The sequence below is a fragment of the Tenrec ecaudatus genome, chromosome X (genome assembly GCF_050624435.1).
Source record: "Tenrec ecaudatus isolate mTenEca1 chromosome X, mTenEca1.hap1, whole genome shotgun sequence".
Classification (NCBI taxonomy): Eukaryota; Metazoa; Chordata; class Mammalia; order Afrosoricida; family Tenrecidae; genus Tenrec; species Tenrec ecaudatus.
This window is the reverse complement of record NC_134548.1, coordinates 96,948,470-96,966,823: the sequence shown is the minus strand read 5'-3', so window position 1 is coordinate 96,966,823 and position 18,354 is coordinate 96,948,470. Positions and strand designations below refer to the sequence as shown.

Below are 18,354 nucleotides of genomic sequence, written 5' to 3'. Positions count from 1 at the left end.
AATAATTATTAATCAATTCTCAAATAAGAGTTACATAACTTAGTTTATTCTTCTTTAACATTATTTCTAAAATTTCAATATATGATTTAGAGAGGTCTTAAAATTTGTTTGTTTTTTTTTCAGTTTAAGCAAGGAGGAAACACACTACATGAGAGTTTCAAAACATTGTGGAAAAAGTGGAATATAAACTTTGGGGAAATTCTCAAATTTTTATATTCCATATGGCATCAGGATTAGAGGAAGACTTATTAAAACCTACAATATGCAAATGACATGACTTTGCTTGCTGAATGTAAGAAGGACTAAATGCACTTGCTGATGAAATAAAGAATTGCAACATTAGTATGGATTGCTACTCAATACAGAGAAAACCAAATTCCTCACAACTGGACCAGTAGGTAGCATCATGATAAATGGAGAAAAGATTGACATTGTCAAGGATATGGGGTTTCCTGCATCCCCAATCAATGCTCATGGAAGCAGCAGTCAAGAGATCAAACGATTCATTGAGTGGGAAAATCTGCTGAACAATACCTTTTTAAAGTGTTGAAAAGCACAGCGGAAAAAAAAATGCCTCTGACAAGATTTTTTGGATAGTGCAGGACTTGGATGTGTTTCATCTGGTGTACATACATTTTTCCAAACAGTGATTTCATTTTAACAGTTTTAACAGATATGTGAGATAGATAGATAGATAGATGGATAGATATATAGATAGATAGATAGATAGATAGATAGATAGATAGATAGATAGATAGATAGATAGATAGATAGATGATAGCTAGGTAGATAGATTATATATATATATCTGTAGATAATAATCCAATTAAATAGGAACTAATTTTGCAGTCTAAATATCCTGTAGAAGGTCAGGTTTCTAAAGGATACAATGTATATTATGACAGCAGATTATTTAACTATCACACAGTAAAAAATATCACAGACCTTTAAGCTAAAAATGGCATGTATCTTTTATAAAACCAATTCTGGTTGCTTGGTTTATCAACTAACTAAAAAAAAGTGACTGAGTAGGAAGGGTTAGCAATATTAATTTTACTTTATTCTTTGCACACATGTTAAAGTAACATAAAATGTTACATTAATATCAACATAAAATAGAAACTATGTTATGAATCTTATGTAAAAACTTTAGGGCACAAATTATTTTAAAAATTGATCTGTAAATGAGAGTACACAGGCTGTATTTTGACTCATAATATATTTGATTTAGGAAAGAAGCAATGCGGCAAAATTACCTTTAAAATCTATTATTTTAAAGATAACTAATTAATTAGAAAAAACAATGTGTATATATATGTGTGTGTATGTATATCTTCAATCACTACGTATGTATATGTGTGTATATACACACATATACATACATAGTGAATGAAGGGGGAAGTGCAGAGTAGAGACCCGAGACCCAAGTGTCGGCCACTGGAGATCCCCTCATAGATGGGTTTAGGAGAGGAGATGGTCAGTCAGGGTGCGATGTAGTACCGATGAAGAACACAGCTTTCCCCCAGATCCTCGATGCTTCCTCCTCCCAACCACCATGATCCGAATTCTACCTTGCAGGACTGGATAGGGCAGAGGTTGTACACTGGTACATATGGAAGATGGAGGCACAGGGAATCCAGGGTGGACAATACTTTCAGGACCAGGGGTGTGAGGGGCGAGGCTGGGAGAGTGGAGGGTGAGTGGGTTGGAAAGGGGGAACTGATTACAAGGATCCACATGTGACCTCCTCCCTGGGAGATGGATGGCAGAGAAGAGGGGGAAGGGAGACTCTGGATAGGGAAAGATATGGCAAAATAACCATCTACGGATTATCAAGGGCTCATGAGGGAGGGGGGAGCGGGGAGGGAGGGGGAAAAAAAGAGGACCTGATGCAGAGGGCTTAAGTGGAGAGCAAATGCTTTGAGAATGTATGGATGTGCTTTATACAATTGATGTATGTATATGTGTAGATTGTGACAAGAGTTGTATGAGCCCCTAATAAAATGTAAAAAAAAGAAAAGAAAAAAAAAAGAAAATGATGAGGGCAAAGAATGTACAGATGTGCTTTATACAATTGATGTATATGTATATGTATGGATTGTGATAAGCGTTGTATGAGCGCCTAATAAAATGTTTAAAATAAATAAATAAAAGAATAATAGGTGCATGTCCCTTTATTTATCTATCTATTTATTTATTATTTTAAGTAGGTGAAGTCTTACAGAGCAGATCAGTTTTCCATTAAAAAATCCATACAAGCAAATGTGGTGAAGAAAGCTGATGGTGCCCGGCTATCAAAAGAGATAGTGTCTGGGGTCTTAAAGGCTTGAAGGTGAACAAGCGGCCATCTCGCTCAGAAACAAACAAGCCCACATGGAAGAAGCACACCGGCCAGTGCGATCACGAGGTGCCCAAGGGACCAGATATAAGGCATCATGCAAAAAAAAAAAAAAAAGATATAAGTGTGTGTATGTATGTGTATATATGTGTATATGTATATATGTATGTGTATATATATATTATATTAAATGAAGGGGGAAGTGCAGAGTGGAGACCCAAGGCCCAAGTGTCGGCCAATGGAGATCCCCTCATAGAGGGGCCTAGGAGAGGAGATGGGTTAATTAGGGTGTGAGGTAGTATCGATGAAGAACACAGCTTTCCCCCAGATCCTGGATGCTTCCTCCCCCCAACTACCATGATCCGAATTCTACCTTGCAGGGCTGGATAGGACAGAGGCTGTACACTGGTACATATGAGGGTTGGAGGTACAGGGAATCCAGGGTGGATGATACCTTCAGGACCAAGGGCGTGAGGGACGATGCTGGGAGAGTGGAGGGTGAGTGGGTTGGAAAGGGGGAACTGATTACAAGGAGCCACATGTGACCTCTTCCCTGGGAGAGGGACAGCAGAGAAGGGGGGAAGGGAGACCCCGAATAGGGCAAGATATGACAAAATAACGAGGTATAAATTACCAAGGGCATATGAGGGAGGGGGGAAAGGGGAGGGAGGGGGGGAAAAAAAGAGGACCTGATGCAAGGGGCTTAAGTGGAGAGCAAATGCCTTGAGAATGATTGGGGCAGGGAATGTATGGATGTGCTTTATACAATTGATGTATGTATATGTATGGATTGTGGTAAGAGTTGTTGGAGTCCCTAATAAAATGTAAAAGAAGAAAAGAGAAAAAAATGATTAGGGCAAAGACTGTACAGATGTGCTTTATACAATTGATGTATGTATATGTATGAACTGTGAAAAGAATTGTATCAGCCCCAATAAATTGTTAAAAAAAAAAAAGAGAGAAGAAAAAAAAAATCCATACAAATTTTGTGTCATGACTGATTAAAATCCCACAATGTAACATCTCTTAGACCACTTCCTATGTTTTGTTTCAATTATTCCTACTTTCCTAACCCTTCTACACGGTCCTTGGGTATAGGGTGCCTTTTTAATCGCCTAAGGCAAATTATTCTAAGATACACTTATCCTACCTATTGATGATAGTAATCTAAGATATTTCTCTATTGTTTGTCTGAAGATTGAGTCATGACGTTGAGTTCTTTCCCGACCTGAATAGTACTAGATGGGTCACAGTCTCTTAGAGTTCCACCAATCTCCATCTGAGCAGCAGTAAGTTTGGTATTTTTTATGTCTTTGAGTTTTACTCCACAGTTTTCTCCCACTCCATTCATAGACTTCTAATCTGTCCCTTTCTGAGCAATTGAGAGCAGGGTACCATCTAGTTCTTCTGGTCTCAGATTCCTACATATTGATGTTCATAGAAATCTATCTGACCACTGGACTGATGGTTTCCACATGGCTGTGGTTTTCCTCATTCTTCTTTCCTCTGGAAAGGGAGAAACCAATAGTTGCACCTTAGGTGGCCACTTACAAACTCTTAAGACTTTAACCACTACTCACCAATGTAGGATATGGAATATTGTCTTTGTGGACTGTGCAAAACCAACGGACCTTGGTATTGCCTGAAATCATAGTTCTGAACTCTCTGGTCAAGAGTCTTATTCCCTCAAGATATCTATCTGGTTGGGTCTAAGTTGTTTTCAGAACTTTGCTGCCGATATATTCCACATGCATTAATATATTTCAGGAAAATAAGTACACATGTACAAATATCTTGTGTCACCCTACATGTATGTTTCTGTGTATAATTCCACTCTTCCACTCACACCTGTTCGTATTGCATGTTTTTCCGCATATATACTCATAGATCACTGTTATTGCAGAATTTTGCATTTAACAGTATTTACCCTCTGTTGCTTTCAACACTTCCTAGTATCTTCCTGCACCATTTTCAATCTTTTTACTGACCTCTTCCTGTATAAATGCTAACACCTTCAATCATCTTGACACATCTACTCCCTAGTCAATAACTTATCCTCCCTTCATTTCCAGTTTTGATAACCTTAACTTTTTTCTAGAATTTTTAGAATAAGAAAAATCTGTCACTTTGTTATTGATTAATTTAATTCATTTTGTTATTGATTGATTTAATTCTTCATAATATCCTACCAGTTAATACATGATGTAAGGTTACAGAATCACTGTTATTTTTTAATCATTTAATTGGGGCTTCCTATAGCTCTTATAACAATCCATACATATATCCACTATGGCAAGTATATTTGTACATATGTTGCAACCATCATTTTCAAAACATATTCATTCTATTTGAGCCCTTGGTTTCAGCTCCTCATTTTGTTCCCTCCCTCCACACCCCATCCTGGCTCCCTAATGAACCCTTGATAATTTATAAATTTCTCTTTTTTTATGTCTTACACTGACCGCTGTCTCCCTTCACCCACTTTTCTGTTGTTCATCCCCCTGGGGAGGGGGAGGGCTTTCTATGTCCATCATTGTGATAGGTTTCCTCTTTCTCTCCCCACTTCCCCCTTACCCTCCTGGTATCACTACTATCATTACTGGTTCTGAGGGGTTATCTGTCGTGCAGTCCCTGTGTTGTAAGCTCGTATCGATACCTGTGTACACGTTCTGGTCTAACCTGATTTGTAAAGTAGAACTGGGGTCATGTTAGTGAGGGGAAGGAAGCCTTAAAGAACTAGAGGAAAGTTGTATACTTCATCGGGGCTCTACTGCACCCAGATAGGCTTGTCTCTTCCCTGAGTTACTGTTATTTTTTAACATTATTCTAGTCAGGTACAAATCATAGCAACCCTATGTACAACAGAAGGAAACATTGTCCAACCCTTTGCTCTCCTCACAATTACTGCTCTTGGAGCCCCTTATTTCAACCACTGTGTCAATTGATTTCACTAAGGGTTTGCCTTCTTTTTCATAACACTCTACTTTACTAAGGATGGAATGATTTCCCATGAGTTTTCTGGACTAGTCTATTCTGATAACATGTCCAAAGTACCTATGTGAGAAGATGTCTTGCTATCCTAGCTTCTAAGGAGCATTCTGACTGGACTTCTTTCAAGACAGATTTATTTGTTCTTTTGATGTCCATGGTACCTTCAATATGCTGTGTCAACACCATAATTCAAAAGATTCAAATTTTCCTTATTCATTGTCCTGCTTTCATATGCACATGAGCTAACTGAAAATGCAATGGTTTGTATGAGAGCCACCTTACTGCTCAATGTAGCATCTTTCAAGTTTTGAATGATCTTTAACAAAATTTTACTCTTTGAGAATTTCCACATTCTGTTGGCTCACGTTTCTTTTGATTATGCATGGATGTGAGTTTCTTCAAATTGGATTCTTTGAATACAGATTTCGTCCCTGTTCCTTCTAAGACTAGCAGGTGCTCTAAATGCTGCTCATCTTGATTAAATGCTATAATAAAATATAAATCCTGGATTCTGGTTTTTGGATAATTCCTTGAGTGCAGCTGGAACCTCTACCTTTAATACAACAGCTCTTGATTATCCACAACCCCTGGAAATGTTTGAGCATCAAAGAATTCTGTTAGCATCCTGTCTGTGTGTTTTCATTGCATCTTCTAATGATGCTTCTTGCATGGTTCAGTGTTTTGCCAATAAACTCTTTCAATATAGCAACTCAAGGCTTGAACTTTTTCAATTATTTCATCATGAGATATGCTTGTGTATTGTTCCTTCCTAACTCCAGTTCTTTGCAAATTTCACTGTAATACTTTGCCTTCTAGAGCTGTCTTTCAAATTTTTCTATTCAGCTCTTTAAATTCATCTATTTATTTTTCCCATATGCTTTAGCTGCTCGATTATTCTAGAGATATTTTCAGAGTCTCTTGTTATATCCATTTAAATATTTTATTTATTTCCTGTCTTCTACTGACCTTTTGCTTTCTTCATTTAAGGTATTGATGTCATCACACTACGCTTAGGACTTAGGTTATTAGAGTTCAATGCATCAAAACTATTCTTGAGATGGTCTCTAAATTATTCACATATCATATATTCAAGGTCATATTTTTACTTGCATGGACTTGTTTTAATTTTCTTCAACTTCAATCTGAAATTATATAGTAACAAATGGTCCATTCCAGTTTCACCTGGTCTAGTTTTGACTGATGATATTGAATTTTTCCTCATCTCATCCCACATATATATTCTATTTGATTCCTGTGTACTCTATGGTCCAGGTCCATATGTTCTGTTGCTGTTGATGCTATTGAAAATATATATTTCCAATGAATAAGTCATTGGTCTTATAAAATTTTATCACATAATCTCCTGTCTCAACCCTATAGTCACCACTGCCATATCTTTCCGTTTAATTACAATGCATTTTAATTGCTTATTTGATCAATTTCATAGTGAATAAATTTCTAGAATTCTTCACTCTCTTCATCATTAGCTTTAGCGATTGGTGCATATATTTGAATCACTCATTCATGGCCATTGGGTCAATTGTGACTCAGAGTGACTTTTTAAGACAGAGTAGAACAGTCCCTCTGAGTTTGAAAGACTATAAAACTCTATAGGAGTAGAAAACCAGAGCCTCATCTTTAGCCCTCAGAATAGCTGCTGGGTTGAAATGCTCATCATATAGCCAGTATCCCAATGCATAACATACTAAGCCATCAAGGCTCTTAAATATGGCCCCTTGTATGCTCATAGATATCATTATATCACATATATCATTCTACTTCAAGATAAATCTTGACATGTTATTTTTGAAAATAATTGCTACACCATCCACCTTGAATGTTATTGTCAGCAAAATAAACTACATTAATTTCTGCTTCAAAAGAGCCCATACCAATCGACATCTGCTTATTAATGTCTACTATATCAATCTTTACGTGTTCCATTTCATTTTACAAGATTCATAATTCTTACAGTCCATGTTCTGATTACTAATGGATGTTTACAATTGCTTCTTCTTCTCATTTTGAGTTGTGCCTCATCCACAAATGAAGATCCCCAAATCTTTACTCTGTTCTACTTTGTGAAAGCAAATCTTCTCACATCAAACTGAGTCCCTTTCAACCTGGGAGGCTTGTATTCTACACTGCATATGACAAAAGTCTGCTGTTTTCCATAAGGCTTTCAGTGGCTCATCCTCAGAAGTGGATTGTGTATTCCTTCTTTCTTGTCTGCTCTCAGTCTGATAGCTCCACTGGTTAAATCTCGTGGGGTTTTAAGCACCAGGTGCATAGTATCATAGCAGAGCTACTACAGTATGGCAAACTGACAACCAAGTAGAGGTGATGAACATGGATGTGCATGTCCTGGCGCTTAGTATTCTAGGATATATCCCAATTAGAGGGATTTCTGAGTCATAAGATATTTCTGCATTCAATTGTTTTTAAATCATGTTAAAAGGGCTTGTACATCTCTTATTACAATCCATACATACATCCATTGTCTCAAGCACATTTGTACATATGTTGCCATCATTGTTTTCAAAGAATTTTCTTTTACTTGAGCCCTTGCTATCAGATCCTCATTTCCCCTCCCTCTCCCTCCCTCCCCCCTCCCTTCATCCCTCCCTCTTTCTCTCATGATCCCTTCCTTGATAATTTACAAATTATTATTATTTTTTCGTGTCCTGCACTGTCTGATGCCTCCCCTGACCCGCTTGTCTGTTGTCCAGACCCCTGGGAAGGGGTTATAGGTAGATTATTGTGACTGGTTCCTCCTATCTCCCCCCATTTTCCCCTTACCCTCCTGGTATGGCTACTCTCAATATTGGTCCTGGGGAGTTTATCTGTCCTATATGCCCTGTGTTTCCAGCTCTCATCTGTAGCCATGTACACCTGCGTTCAATTGTTAAATAAAGTGTTACACTATCTTCCATTTTGGTTGTACTATTTTAAAATCCTACCAGCACAGCTTGAGGATTCCAGCCTCTCCACAACTACAGCAGCATTTGCATTTTCTTGATCTTTGCTACTAAATACCTATCAATTTCTGTGGTATTAAGAAAACATCAAATTGGCCTTTGTTCTCAGTTCTTTGGAGGCATGCCAACAACTCAAGGCAATGAATGGATGCTAACTAGAAAAAGATGGACAGAGGACCTGATTCTGTGAGCCTCAAAAGGACATATGGAAAGGTCAGTAAGAGCCTTGAAACCTAAGGATCAGGGAACCTCCATTTTAATGACTATAATAGTAGAGGGTAGCATTTCACTCCCTTTGCACTATCCCCCATCTCAGACCTCACCCTATTTATGTCTCTTCATCTGATATCTTATACTGTCTAAATACATCTAGAAAAAACAGTGCCTTGTTTAGGACACTGGATTTACAATAGGAATAGCATCTACAGTGAATACAATTCAAATTATTTAAAAACTCATAAAATGTTGAATTATAAGATATGACAAAATAATAAGTTATAAATTGTCAAGGGTTCATGAAGGAGGAGGAAGGGGGGAGGGAGGGGGGAAATGAGGAGTTGGTGCTAGAGGTTTACATGGAAAGCAAATGTTTTGAAAATGATGAGAGTAACAAACATACAAATGTGCTTTATACAACTGATGTAAGTATGGATTGTGATGAGTTATATGAGCCCCCAATAAAATTATTTTAAAAAGTTGAATTATAAATGCTAGTGTTGCTACTGTTTTCTTTTTGAGTTTTCTTAATCATAAGAAGCAATTTTGTTGGGTCAGCAGTATTCCTCAAATCTGTACTAGGGAATTATTTCTAATACAATTAATAGAATTAATTCCAAATACAAGACTAATCATTAAAACATCACCACTCTGACCACAGTCAAGGTATCAGAATAGGTATCTGATCAGACAAATTATGGCAGATGTACATGAGCTAAAATGCGATGCCCTAACAGCCCAAAAATTATCAAATGGGAAGTGGACGTCCTCTTCACTATGTGTTGCTGGAAAAATTGTACATATCTGGAGAAAAATGAAGTAAGACCCTCACCTTACTCCATGCACAAGAATAAACTCAAAGTGGATCACAGACCTAGAGGTAAAACCCAAAACTATTAGGACTATCAATGAGGAAATTGGAACAAATCTTAGAACTTTGACTCAGGGAATACCTAGGTTATCAGATATAGGGAAGCCACAAACACAGAGGAGGCTCAAATTAACCAGTGGGAAATAGTAAAGATAAAACACTTGTGTACATCAAAAGAATTTTCCAAGAGAGACAACAGAATGGGAAAACATCTTTAGCAATGACACATCAGACAAAGGCCTTATTACTAAAATCTACAATACTCTGTTAACTTACAACCAGAAAAAACAAACAAACAATGTTTCACTTAGGAGATGAGAAAAGACCTGAACAGAAGTTCCTTAAGGACAGAAATCTAAACAGTCAATAAATATATGAGAAAATGTTCCAGCTCTCTAGCCATAAGAGAAATGGCTATTAAAACACCTATGAGATACCACCGAACACCCGCAAAGAGAGCCCAATTCAAGAAATCAGAAAGTAGCAGGGGTTGGAGGGGATGCAGAGAGATAGGAACTCTTGAAACAAACAAACAATGTTTCACTTAGGAGATGAGAAAAGACCTGAACAGAAGTTCCTTAAGGACAGAAATCTAAACAGTCAATAAATATATGAGAAAATGTTCCAGCTCTCTAGCCATAAGAGAAATGGCTATTAAAACACCTATGAGATACCACCGAACACCCTCAAAGAGAGCCCAATTCAAGAAATCAGAAAGTAGCAGGGGTTGGAGGGGATGCAGAGACATAGGAACTCTTGTTCATTGCTGGTGGACCTGTAGGTATGTACAGCCATTATGGAAATCAATTTGGCGATATATAAAACAGATAGAAATTGAGTTACCATATAATCCAGGAATCCCCATACTGGGCATATACCCAGAAGAGACAAGAAACAAACCATGGCCAGACATCTGTGCTCCAATGTTCATCACAGTGAAGTTCACAATTGCAAGGAGTTGGAAACAACCCAAATTTCCATCAAGAGATGAATGGATTAAAAAAACAGTAGTACATACATACAATGGACTATTACACATCCCTAAAAAGGAGCACTGAACGCATGAAGCACATCGCTGCATGGGCAGAACTGGAGGAAAGTATTCTAAGCGAAGAAAGGCAAGCACAAAAGGGCAAGTCTACACGAGTCTGCCGAGGTAAGCTCAAAAAATCCAAAAGGGGCATAGAGAAGAAGATACCATATATATATATATATATATATATATATATATATATATATATATATATATATATATATATATATATATATCCCTAGGGTGAGTTCCAGGTAATATGTCAGGAGCCAGATTAAGCCCAGGGATACATATGGTAGCCAACTAAAAAGGAGGGGGGGAAGACATGGGTAGCTGGGGGAACAGGGCACTAACCTACTCAAAGGTAGGGTGTTGTTTATATCTCCACAGGGAAAAAGGGACCAGACTTCAACCCGGAGCTCCAAGACAAGAAGGCAACACACTGACATGAAGCAGAGAACCAATAGAGAGTCTTGAGGGGCCGGCCCTATTACCAACAAAGTGGACAGCAAACCCCTACCCCAGAAGAATTCATTTCAGAGGACAGCACTGGAGCTACAACTCAAGAAGGACGTATCTGATCAGAGCACACAAGAGACAACGCTTGGGGAGGAAAAAAGAGTGAAGCACATCCTGACCCATCAAGGCCTGAAGAAAATATTTCTGCTTAGAGCAGCCAATGCACAGCGAGAACCATAGGGGTGGCCCCACCACAACACACAATGTTACTGACCTATAGCACCACAGGGGACAACACTAGAGACACACGGCAGGAATTATGCCCGCCCTGAGCCCATCATGCCAAGGAGAGACACGGGGGGCATGCAACAGAGCAGCAAGGGGAGCAGAGCAGTGAAGTTCCCAGAGAGCACCAAAATTAGGTTATGGGGCTAGGGTGTGGTGCCCCATCAGACTTGAGTGTAAAGCACTCATAAAGGAAAACAAATTGTCCTTGAACTATTTATAGGCTTTTCTTTTTTGTTGCTGTTGCCTTTTTGTTGTTGTTTTGTGGCTATTGTTTTATTTTCTATTCTTGCTTTGTTGTGCTCGGTCTTATGTTTGTGCATATTGTTGTCTCTGCATGTCTATCTGGATTGGATAGGCAGGATAAACAAGCCGGAAGAGAGAACAACAGGAGGACAGTTCCAGGGGGACATGGAAGAGGAATAAGCAGGGGAAAGGAAGTGGATGTTAACAAACACAGGGACAAGAGAACAAGTGATCCAAAAATCAATGATGAGGTGGGTGTAGGGGGTCTGCTAGGGCGTGATCAAGGGCAATGTAATGGAGAGGAATTCCTGAAACCCAAATGAAGGCTGAGCATGATAGTGGGCCAAGAGGAAAGTAAAATGCAATAGAAAAAAGAACTAGGAAGCAAAGGGCATTCATAGAGCTCTAAATACAGACATGTGCATATGTAAATATACTTATATATGATGATTAGGAAATAGGTGTATGTACATATATTTATAGGCTTAGTATTAAGGAAGCAGATGGACATTGGGCCCCTACTTAAGTACTCCCTCAACACAAGAACACTCTTGTAATAATCCGGCGCTCTGAGATGCTCATCTTCCCAATACAATTGCTGAATACAAAGCAGGTGCATAAGCAAATGTGGTGAAGAAAGCTGATGGTACCCAGCTATCAAAAGATAGAGTGTCTGGTGTCTTGAAGATAAACAAGTGGACATCTAACTGAAAAACAACAAAGCTCACATGGAAGAAGCACAACAGCCTGTGTGATCATGAGGTGTTGATGAGATCAGGTATCAAAAACCCAGAGCTAAAAATCTTAATGTGAATTAGGGAGGAGTGTGGAGTGAAGGCCCAAAGCCCATCTTTAAGCTATTGGGCATCCCCTTACAGAAGAGTTGTGTGGGGGGAATGGGACAGTAGGGTGCAGTGTAGCACTGATGAAATATACAGCTTTCCTCTGGTTCTTTAATGCTTCCTCACCCCCCCCCACTATCATGACCCTAATTCTACCTTACAAATCTGGCTAGACCAGAGCATGTACATGGGTACAGATAAGAGCTGGAAACACAGGGAATATAGGACAGATAAACTCCTCAGGACTGATTTTGAAAGTAGCCATACCAGGTAGCAGGAGAAAGTGGGAACCGATCAAAATGACCTATCCCAGGGGGATAGACAACAGACAGGGTGGGGGGAAGACATCGGACAGTACAAGACATAAAAATAATAATAATTTATAAATTATCAAGAGTTCATGAGGGAGGGAAGGAAGAAGGGAGGAAGGAAAAGGGAGGGCCAAAAAATGAGGATCTCATACCAAGGGCTCAAGCAGAAAGAAAATGTTTTGAAAATGATGCCAGCATATGTACAAATGTGCTTGAGACAATGGATGTATGTATGCATTGCGATAAGAGTTGTATGAGACCCCAATAAAATGATTTTTTTAAATGTGGTATGTTATCGTTTGATCTCTTTTCGACCCATTTTAAAGTTGTTTCATTTTTTGATGTTTTCTGATATCTTTTTGTTTGGGGTTTTTCTATATTTCTCTAGTCATTGTAGCTGTTTTTCTGTTTGTCTGATTGTTTTCTATTTGTGTTTTGTATGAAATTCCCAATAGGTAGATCTATAAAGACAGTAACTGGACTGATAATTTCCTAGGGCCATGGCAGGGAACAATGGGAGGAAATGGTGAGCTAGCAACAAGAGAAGGAAATGTTCTCAAATTGATTGTGGTGACTATTTCACAAGGTCTCTTAATAAGATTGAATAATTAAATTGTAAATGTGAAATACATGCCATTAAAACAATTGTCAAAAAAGAAATCCATAGTATATAATCAAAAACAAAAAGCAACATGAACTTTTAAAACATTTGCTAACTATGAGTTATACTAATTTTAGAAGATCCTTTTGGGTCCTATTTCCATATAATTGTTACATTTGGAAGATTTCCAACAGACAATGGATTTTTTTTCCAGTTTCTTTACCACATGTAAAAACCTACATGATACCTAAAATTGTATCTCATCAAAATAACAACTTAGATGTCATTCCTTCTTGATAAAAAGGTTTAAATCAAAATAATTGAATACATTTCTAATAATTTATACTGTATCTCTCTTCTGTGAAAGTCCATTAGTAATTATAATATGTGACAAATTAATAATCTTTATATTTAACTTAGCAATGTGTGGCTATTGTGATAAGGATATAAGTGCTTAAGAAATATTTGTTGAATCACTGGGTTTTCAATTCTTCTGCTTCAATCTCTCCTCTCACCCAAACACCCCTCTTGACCCCAAGGCTATGTTACAAGAAGACTCAAAATGATTTCCAGAGACAATAGGAATGGCTTAGACTTGGTTCATCATATCATATCTTTCATGCACAATCTTCATCTCTAATTATTTCTATTTACCAATTTACAAAATTGTTCTTAGGAAAACAATTTCCCAAACTAGTTGTAAGCAAAATATTCATGCTTAAATCAACTAAGGAATATTTTTGTCAAAACAGTTATATTTCCTCTTAATTATTGTTTTGTTTTGTTTTTCATTTTGCTTATGTTTCCCAGATGGGATCATCTACTCAAGATCACACAGTATTTAAAAATGAAGCCGCTCTACCAGCGGGGAGCAGCGACATAATGTCTCACAGGAAGTCCTTGGTGCCAGGTACTGGCACCGGTTTCTGGGCGTCCTGCCTCCAAAGCGCAGCAGCCGGCCCCGCGGGAAGGTAAAGAGCTTCCCCACAGATGGTGTCTCCAAACAGGTCCACCTTATGGCCTTCCTGGGCTACAAAGCCAGCATGGCCCGCATTGTGCGCGAGGTCGACAGGCCAGGCTCCAAGGTGAACAAGAAGGAAGTGGTGGAGGCCGTGACCATCATGGAGACCTCTCCCATGGTGGTGGTGGGCATCGTGGGCTACGTGGAAACGCCTTGCGGCCTCCGGACCTTCAAGACGATCTTTGCTGAACACATCAGCAATGAGGGGAAGCGGCGGTTCTCTAAGGACTGGCACAAGTCGCAGAAGGCTTTTACGGCAAGAAGTGGCAGGTGACGAGGGCAGGATGCAGCTGGAGGAGGACATCAGCAGGATGAAGACATACTGCCGGTCATCGGCGCCATCGCCCACACCCAGATGCGCCTGCTCCCCCTGCGCCAGGAGAAGGCGCACCTGAGGGAGATCCAGGTGAACTGGGGCTCCGTGCCTGAGAAGCTGGACTGGGCCCTTGAGAAGCTGGAGTAGCAGGTGCCAGTGAAACAGGTGTTCAGACAGGACGAAATGATCAACGTCATTGGAGTGACCAAGGGCCAAGACTACAAAGGGGTCAGTAGTCGCTGGCACGCCAAAAAGCTTCCCCAAAATACCCACCGAGAGCTGTGCAAGGTGGCTTGTATCAGGGCCTGACATCCCGCTCATGTGGCCTTCTCAGTGGGCAGAAAAGCTACCACCACTGTACGGAGATCAACAAGAAGATCTACAAGATGGGCCAGGGCTACCTCATCAAGGATGGCACGCTTATCAAGAACAACGCCTCCACTGACTACGCTCTCTCTGACAAGAGCATCAACCCCCTGGGCAGCTTTGTCCACTAAGGTGAAGTGACCAATGACTTTGCTATGCTGAAGGGCTGCGTGGTGGGGACCAAGAAGCGAGTGCTCACTCTGCTCAAGTCCCTGCTGGTGCAGACCAAGCGCTGTGCCCTGGACAAGATCGACCTCAAGTTCATCGACACCACCTCCAAGTTTGGCCACAGCCCTTTCCAGACTGTGGAAGAGAAGAAAGTTTTCATGGGACCACTTAAGGAGGACAAAATTGCCAAGGAAGAAGGCGCATAATAGATGGTGTAGCTGGTGGGATCAGAATGAAGAATTTTCCAGGGTGGGGGTGGGGTGGGGTGGGGAATGAAGCCTTTCTCTTTTTCACCTTTTATTATGACTTCTGGGAAAGTATAAAGAGCAAATTGTTTGTTTCCTTCAACAGTTGAGACACATTTTATTTATTGACATTAATAGCAATCCTCATAAAGTAACGGCATTCCTCCCACTTCCACCCTGTTCTTATAACTTCCATTTGTCCTTCTTTCCTATGTCTTCCTGCATCCTGAGCTTTATCCTTGAGCAAAGGCTGCCATTTTTATTTCATATGATTGATTGTTCTAAGTATGTCCCTTGCATCATTGTTCACCTTACAGTTGTGTCTAGTTGACAGATGAGCTATGAGATTTAGTTTAGTTCCAGGTTTGGCATGAACGGCCATATTCTCAGGGGTCCATTATTAGCCTCATTAAGCATATCTCATGCTTTTTCAAAATTAGTCTAAAATCTTCCCTCTCTGAGGGATTAGCACGTTGAAAGAAGTAACATTTTTCAAAAACACAAATCATTCAGTATATTTTGCTCACAATGACTGCAAGTAGCTGTCGTATATTTTGCTCACAATGACTGCAAGTAGCTGTCAAATGGAATGACAAAAATAAACAAGTTTCATCTTTCACACATTTGGCAAGTCCTAATTTTGAAACATTTGTTAAATATTTATTTCTATATTCATAACAAAATTCTTCACATCACTGTGAGTGTATGTGCTTTTGTGCCTGTGTGTGCATGCACATAAAGAAATAGTTTCAAAGAAAATTACCAGCTGAAATGCCAACATTCTAACACAAAGGCTAAAATGTACATTATGTCGTCCCCAGGTGCGGTTATTTTCACTTCTCAACACCAGTGCATTTTCAAGTGTTGAATATATAAAGAGGTCACAAATGTTTGATTTCCTTTTGGTTTAGGAAAAGATATGGAAAAGACAGAAAATAAACACATCATTCTATCAGGAAATACAGACTTAAAAGTATTTGTAAAACTGTTCCTCAGGGGTGGGGGCAGGAGCTGTTGGTTTTGAAATGCAGTACTAACTGGGTGAAAAGTTTCCATTTGATCATTTTAGTTAAATGATAATTTCTATATCATCGATAAGCTTAAAGCATTCTCTTTGAGTGCTATTATTCCAGGAAACATTGTAAATACTTAATTATTTCTTTTTCTTTTCAAAAACATTCAACTCCATTTTGGAGATCAAATAACGGTGAGCCACTGCAACCAGAAAGACCCTTGAGGGAGGAGTAAGTCCCATATTTCTCCAATGGAGCGGATGGTGGTTGCCAGCTACTGAGTTTGCATTTAGCAATCCAATGTTTAGCTACTAGCCACCAGCGCTCTGCAAGTACCTACGAAGGGTTTGGCAATTTTAGAATGAACTGCGAGGCACTAGGTGAAATGAGAAGAAACGAGAGCTGGTTGTGGAAAAACTGGAAAGAATAGGGGTCGTAATAACCAGCCGTGGAGCTGTGGTGACATAGTGGTTAAACTCTGGGCTGCTAACTTCTAGGTTCATTATGAGAAAGCATGAGCCACTCCGCAGGGGAAAACTTGGGCTTGTGCTCCCGAAAACAGTTACATTTTCGCAACCTCCAGAGACAGTTCAACCTCATGCAATTGGGTGGCTATGAATCAGAATTTACCTGATGGTTTTGAGCGAGTGAGCAAATAATTGCCTAGGAATGAATGAGGGAGACAAGGAATGGTTTTGAGGATGAAACGGGAATAGAATAAGCAGTCTTGGGGGTGTAATGGTTAAGCCCCTTGCTGTTAATTGAAAGGTCTGTCGATAAAACGCACTAGTCTCTCCTTGAGAAAAGACCTGGAGATCTCCTCCCATAGAGATTGCAATCTGAAAAAAAGCTATGGAGCGATTCTGCTCAGTCCTACATAGGGAATCACTATGATGCAAAATTTACTGAAAGGACACGAGAACAATAAAGTGTAGGTGTTAATAGAGTCTAAACAGAACAAGAATGGATGGAAAATAACTAATGGAGAGGGACTAACAAATGAGTAGACAACTAAAATGACTGAAATGACATGGATTGGGTAGAGATTTGGAAGAATTATGGAAGGTCAAAGGGGTTGGGAGAGTATATGGGAAAACTAGAATGGAAGAACTACATGAAGGGATTTTAAGGACTAAGGGAACTGAAGGACTAAAAAGTACAGGTAGAATAATAGGGGATTTTCAGGATCTGGGAGGTCTTGGGCAACATTGAGATTATGTGGATTTCAGTACCTGGGAAATAGCGCCTATTAACATAAGTTCCCAAAGATACGGTACAAAGTGCCAGAGGAATTTGGCACTGACTAGAAATTTCAAAGTATTTCTTTTTTTTAGTAATGCCAGAGACACATGTTTTCCTGTCTTCTTCTGTTTCATGGAAGAGAGAAAATTTTAAAATTGTAATTTGTGGTGAAGAACTTTATTTTTATATGCACTATTGTATCAGTAGTAACATTATAAGATTTAAGGGCACATTATTTCTGTGTCTACAAACTTCCAAATGATTTATGAAGAAAAATAAAGTAAAATCTCTCATGAACCTACTTCCAAATACATTTTAACTAAATAAACTTCTAAACGACTTTGTATTCACTTAAATAGATTTTTAGGAATGGATGGACTACTGGTTTATTTAATCAAATTATCCTGCTCACTATACAAAAATACCATGTTTACTAATTAGAATAATTGCTTTATTTGCTTAGTATTGTCTCACTGAGTCTAAATCTATTCAGCAGCAATGAATTGAATCATTGAGTTTTCTATCTATTTGTTCTTCTACTTTCATGTAATAAGCATTAGAAATACCAACATGTATTTTTTTCTAGAAATTGTCACTTCTGGAATTTATGGCTAGCTACATGGCAAGTCCTAATGATAGCCCTGACCTTGGTTATCTTCAGAGAGAATCAGTTTTTCTTTCCTCACAATTAATTATTTAGAAGTAGATAATACATTAATGACATATGTGATCTTCCAGGTCAATAGAGATAGTTACTGTACTTTGTAGGATTTTTAATTATTGTTCTTTTACATGTCTTCCCATATAATATA

General features: G+C 38.9%; 1 protein-coding gene and 1 pseudogene across 2 annotated transcripts in view; one reads left to right on the top strand and one right to left on the bottom strand.

The window, feature by feature from the left end:
• The window catches only part of PCDH11X (protocadherin 11 X-linked), a 955,366-nt gene that overhangs the window by 898,456 nt on the left and 38,556 nt on the right, over positions 1–18,354 (bottom strand). The window lies entirely within an intron of this gene.
• Positions 14,054–15,248, top strand: LOC142434578 (large ribosomal subunit protein uL3 pseudogene; annotated as a pseudogene).